A 6,635-nucleotide genomic window follows, 5' to 3' on the forward strand; every position below is an offset into this window, starting at 1 on the left:
TTTATTTTGGGTTTGCTTTTTTATCACAATCAAAATGTTAGATTTGGAAACAGAATGGCAATAGTTACTTGGGTTGAATCTTCTTGTGATAGCAGTATGTTGGCTTACCAGGAGAGGGCAGTCTGACATGAGTTTTTATGGTGTAACTGAATTTGAAAATAATATCATGAGACGTACAAAATCTTTGAAGAGATACTAGCTAAGGTTAAAATCTAAAGTTCCTTGAGATTAAAACTAATAATGGCTGCTACTTCTAACATTAAAAACAATTCAAAACAGCAACTGAGCTATGCACTGAAATGAATCTGGAAAAGTGAAACGCGTATGCACTGTATTCAGGTATGACTCCTATATGCAAATCACATTGCTTTCTTAAACAGTTGCAGCTGAGATGTTAGGGTTTACCTAACAGGTTTTAGATATCAAATATAGCAGTGAGTGAAACCTTTGGAGACTGTGGGTGTTGGGATACTGAATACCAGACTTGAATAGGCAAGTCTAGTGAAGAGCTGTCCTGGAGGAAGAGACAATAAACTACTGTGTGTGATACTAGAGGGCTTAATCTAAAATGCTGCCTAGAATGTGCTTTTTGTGATGTTGCTGTCCTATGCATCAGTCACAGCAGCACTAGAAGAGAATTCTCCTGTGAGGTTTCTTGAGTGGATAGGCTAAGTGCATTTGTGAAGTGTAAGTAAAGTCAGAAATAGAAGAGCAGGGGTAAGGAGAACAAAACAAGGCTTGGATTTTCCTCCTGGCACACCTTGGTTGAAAAGGGTTGTTAGGAATTGTGTAGATGCCTGACAGCAGTTTGCATGGCTTACATGAGGGTGAGGTTGGAACCTACGGGGAAATAAAGAGGTTGCCGTTAATGGGGCTTAATCTGGAGAGGACTTGAGAGGAGACAAGTCTTCAGTTAGGCAGAACATTGTTGCAAGTGGGGGGGTAATTGTTCTCCGTATCTGTACTGAATGGGACAAGAAACAATGTTTAATTGGAGATAAACGTTAAACATTGAGATAAAGTTCTAGCAGCAGAGATAGTTGAGCACTGAATACGTTGCCTTGGGAAGTTGTGGAATCTCCATCACCGGAGGCTTTTAAGAACAGATTAAACAAATATCTGTCAGGAGTGACATATGATCCTTCCTAGAGGTAAGGATAGGGCCTGGATGGCCTCTTGAGGTCTCTTCTGGCTGTGTTTTCTGATTGCTAGAGATTAGGGTTGCAAGAGGTGATTTGGGACTTGCCTAATAGTAAAGACCTGAGACAGAATCTGTCATGGAATAGGGAGCTGGAGAATTGCTAACACTGGGGGCTGTTTAGCATGGGAAGGAACCAGGGAATTTGCGAGAGCTCTCTTCATGCAAGCCTAACAAAATGGTCTTAGTACTTTAAACATTCAGATCTCACGTGACTCGCTGCTCTTCAGAAGAGTATTTCCATAGGCTCCTGAAATAGTGTAACCTACAACTTGGTGGCCGTGCTGTTGTGCAGGAAGTGTGAACAGCAGAGTGAACAATGCTGCTCCATTTTCAGATTTGCTTTTCTAAAACTGAGCTAATGTTAACCTTTGAATGACCAGCAACTTTACTATCCCTGTTCAACCAACAGAAGAACTTTCTGAAGTGGTCTCTTGTCTTTGTTGTCATGTGGGGGTGTAGGAATTAAAATTAAGGTATATTGTGTGCGAGTGCAGACAGGTCTCAAGAGCCAAGATATTTTGAGTTTCGGTCTAGTTTTCAGCTGTTGATTGCAGCACTATCTGGAATAGATTTCGATGGTGTTCTGTTACACTAGGTTAGCTGTGTCACTCTAATACAACCTGCAGTTTCATTTGCAACCAAGTCATTGGAGAGAAGAATGCACCAAGTCAGCAGTGTAAAACTGAGTCGTGTTTTTGTTTGATCGGTGAAGCATTGCTACACAGTATGTTAGGCTGGGCAGTAGGCTGATGCAGTCTTCCAGTGTGAAGGCTAGCCTTCAATTTAAGTCACTGTTTTGAGGTTTTTTTGTGCAGTACTGAGCTCCACCTCAGCCGGTGTATTATAGTGGCATCTAAATACGGTGCTGGCCAGTCTTTCACCCCTCATTTACTCTCCCTACTCTTCTAAAGGGAGGCTTTTTCTCTCTTTAGAGGGTTGTTATAAAGATTACTTTGTGTTTAGAAGTACTTCACTAACGTTAAGTGCTGTATTGTATAGACTTTAAATGGCTTCAAGTATGGTAATAGCTAGCACTAAGTGTGTATTGCTGAATAATTGCATTTAGCAGATTGCCATGTGATTATCATGCTCTGACTGACAGAGGATAAGTGGTGGGTCCTAGAAAGACTGATTATTTTGCCACTCTGTAATTATGATGTCGTTAATAAGTAAGAGTAATTACATACCGCTTTTGCTTGCACTATGAAGTGCAGTCTTGATACATGTTCAGATACCTAAATATCTGACAACTAGCGGTAAGGAGTATTTCACAGTTGGAATGGTCTTCACCTAAATTTGCTTAATGCTTGTGAGCTGAAGATACAAAGAACAATACTTATACTTGAATTCTTCAGAAAGTTTTAAAGGGAAAGTGTTAGTGTTTTCCAGGAATTATTTTATGCCAATATTTTGCCATAATTAAGATGCACATAATTTACAAAAGTGAAGATGGTATGACCAAGTTTTCTCACATGTGAGTTAACAGAAAGAAAATAGTTTTCTCAACCTGACACTCATGCTAAGCAGGGGAAAGAAAATAACAAGAATAGTATATGCCCAAACTTTAATCGATCATAAATAAAGCTTCATCTAGTCTTCAGCTTATTTTTCTCTACTTGCTTCTGACTAACTGGGCAATAGAAGGGGATACTGAAACACCTAAGGGTTGCATATAAATGTCACTATTGTGTTCATCTAGTCGTCTAGTCTAGTTGCTGTTTAGAAATGCACTAAAATGTTTGTGCTCTACTCTTCCTCCTTCTCACTCTAAATCCTCTAGCACTCTTACAGTTCACTTAGACCTGGAAGGACTTTAGTGATGAACTGATCTATGCACAAGGAAGCAAACAGAAAAGCATTGTTAGATCTATGCAGAAGGAAATGGAGAGAGGGGAAAAAAAAAAAAGTCATTGAAGTATGCCAAGTATAGCTTAAGCACTCAGGAACAGGAGTGGGCAGTGAAAGAAATTTCATTTTCAAGCTGTTAACAGGTAGGTAAGCAATGGAAATAAATCTAAAAACAAACTGTAAAGTGTAGTTGGGTATTCCTTCAAATTGCACATTTTTAAAATTAGGAGGTAAACAGTGCAAATCAAAATGTTTTAACTTGAAATAAGGTAAGGTCTAATTTCACTGTGTCCCAGTGGAAAAGATGAAGTTGTGCCTGTGGCTTATAGACAAGAGGGCTAATGTATTAGTTTTGTAATTAAGTCCTGTAAATTGTGCATAACAGAGCAATTAACTACTTTAACCAAGCTTTGGAGGGGGGAGAAGAAAAACCTGTGTGCACTGGGAATGAGGGCATGGAACATATTCCCTAACTCAAACCTGAAAAACCTGGTGTTAGTCTTGGGTTATTTCCAGTGACCCCTTGACTCCCATCTTCCTGCCCCCTGCACAGATTTGGAACTGGTCAGCCATATTTGTTTTTGGAAGGGAGAGGAGACAGATATAATGAATGGCTTTTATTGTGCAATATTTCAAAACCTTTTTGACTGCATTCGGATGGGATGGAAAATGTTCTACCCTGCGCTGCAGCCAAAATAAACAAAACATATTCCCTAAACCTGGATGTGTGTTTCACTCAAACTGGCAGTAGTTAGAGCTCTACTCTTAAACAAGAATTTAGTTTGACAATTTTTAGGCCTTGTTCAGCTGAATGTAACAGCCAAAGAAAATACTTGGAAAAAAATTAAATAATACACATATTTACAGCTTGCAGGTGGCATTAATTTTTGTGGTTCACAGTGTTTAGTTTTAAGAATCCCTGTTAGTTGGGCTATATTGTAGATTTAAAAAAAAATATTCTTAATTGTCTTCTTTTTTTAAATTAGGGATTTTTTTAATGAGAATAGTCATTCTGAAGGAAAATACATTTTATGTAGCTCCCTGATGGGTGATAAATAGTTGTGATTCAAGGCTTTAAAAGTTTAGGGTCTACCAAGAAACTGAAAATTCTACAAACACAAGACCCAGCAAACTAGCAGTAAAACCTCTTGACAGAAGCCTGCTATGGACTGGCTTCCAACTCCACTAAAGTTTAGTTTAAATACCCTCTTTATGGTGCAGGCTTACTGCTGGTTTTTAGCATTGCCAATTAGTTCAGTGAAGACCTTGCACTGTGTAACCAAGATAATTCATGTTGTGCAATATGTTTTATAGTCTGAACAACCATATTTATTAATAATAATAATAACAACTTTTAATTTAGTCACCTATGCCCAGGGGCCTCCGAGTATTGTAACAACGGAGGACTAAAACTAAATTAACAAAACTGACACCGTGCCTGGATAACCCCCACCCTGCAAACAACTCTCTTCTTCCTCACCATCCCACCCTGCAAGCCAAAATCCCTTTGAACAAATAACATGCAAAACTCTTTATGTTTTTAAGTAGATGAATGAGCCTCATTTTTTAAATCATGATTCAATCATTTAAGATTACAAACAAGGTATCTCAAAGTCTGAAGAGAATTTGCAAGAACAAGTAGCGATCATTCCTCGAAAGCCCTAATGACATAGTAAACTAAACAAGCTAGGAATGAGAAAACTGGGCTTTTTGTTCCCTCTATGGTCCGGGTTTGGTTTTGTGCTGGTTTTGAATTAAGTTGTTACTCAGTTTCCTTGCTCTTTGTCTTTCATTTATTTGCCAGCACTTGTAACATCAGGGTGAAAAATATGGATCTAATATCACCATCCATTAAACCAACTGAGCTATACTGAAGATACTTTTGAAGCCACGCTTCACTCTGTCATAAATAACCTGCCTATGCCATACAAATGTTTGGACAAACAAATGCACTTAATTCCATGGTTAGAAGGTCAGTAATGCTGAGTTTTGGTAGTAAATAATATTCACTAATGCAAATCTATTATGGTTGTAAGGGAATTCATGTTTGAACTGTGACTTGGTTATGTTGAGTATCCTCGTGTGTGCTATTGAGGAAAAAGTAATTGTGTGGGTACAAATATTAATGATGAATAAAAAGGTCATTTTACTCCCTGCTCAAGAAAAAAATTGTGAAGTACCCATGGTACATTTTGCAAGGAAAGCTTTGTAAGGTTTTTATAAGGAGTAAGTAATGTACATGTAGGTTATCTTAATGCTAAGCATTACATAATACAAGCTATGGAATATAAGCCTCAAATGTTCACTTTACATTTGTCTTTTGCATTTCTCCCACTGCTTGCTTCTCACAGTAGATAGAGGTCTATTGTACCTCGCCGAGTTTTCCTGCATTGCTGTGTTCCACTGCCTTGGGTTCAGAGCATGCTGCCTTCTGGTGTGCCTCGCTTATCTTGCTTTTGTATTCCCAATACTTCCTCCTGTTGCTTAATACGCTGATGTCTGGCTCTTGCCAGCCACAAAAATGACAAGTAGGTTCATGGAGTGATGATCCAAATAGGGAAGCAAAGCAGTTGGTAGCACAGAGAATGTATGCATACCCAAGATATTGCGAGTTAAGCACATTAAAGCATTGCTGCCAGGAACTTTTTCTAATGCTTGGCATAGTGCCTCTTAATAGAGCCACAAAAAGCCTTAGTCGCAGTCTGTGGTGTTAAGTGCCTTGGAATTGCACTTTTGTATAAAAGCTAAAGAAAATGATAAGGCTATAGGCAGAATTAAATATGTGGTTTCATACTGACACACAGAATAGCCAAAGCCTTAAATTGTTCCTCTTTTATTAGCAAAGAAAATCTCTGCTTCTGAAAACATCTTTTTTCCCATTTCACTAAGGATCAGCAAGGGCTAGGGACTTGGGGTGGTAGTTGAGGAGAAGTCTTAAACTAAATCCTAAAACTTTCCGTTTCCATATTTTTAGCCTGCCTTTCTTCTGCTTTCAGTATTGAATGCAGTGCAACTAGTATGACCGTGCCAAAAGCTGTTTAAACAATATTAAGATGTTTTCTTCAAACTTCTCCCTAGGAAGATACTCTTTTTCGAGAGGAATGTTTTCCCTGGAGCATTACATCATGAATTGGTTCAGTTCTTGGAGTAAGAAATTGGACCAAATGGTGGAGAAGGTCTCCAGGGGAAACATACTTATGCTGTTAAGTATTCCCACCAGAAAGCTTAGAAACCGCTTACATATTACCATTCTGTCCACATTTAGCCTTTCACCTTACTGCAGCTGAACAGAGGGAAGGGGGGGTCGTTAGACTTTTTCAAGGAAACTTGAACCTTCTTTGTTTTTGTCATTACATTTTTCCCCGCTCTTACTGTATCTTGTGAAATGAACTCTGGTAATGGAATGTCTCACTTTTGACAGTAATGCTGCATAAAGATGCATTTGTGTTGTATGCAAACTGTTAATGAAAGCTTAATTATGAAAGCTTCCTTGGAAACTCTGAATTTAGGGGGGTTTTGAGGATTAAAATGAGAGGAACCTCTGAGAAGACCAGAGGATGGAGGGATTTGGGTGGATTAATGGGAC

This window comes from Pelecanus crispus, chromosome 21 (assembly GCF_030463565.1).
Source record: "Pelecanus crispus isolate bPelCri1 chromosome 21, bPelCri1.pri, whole genome shotgun sequence".
Classification (NCBI taxonomy): domain Eukaryota; kingdom Metazoa; phylum Chordata; class Aves; order Pelecaniformes; family Pelecanidae; genus Pelecanus; species Pelecanus crispus.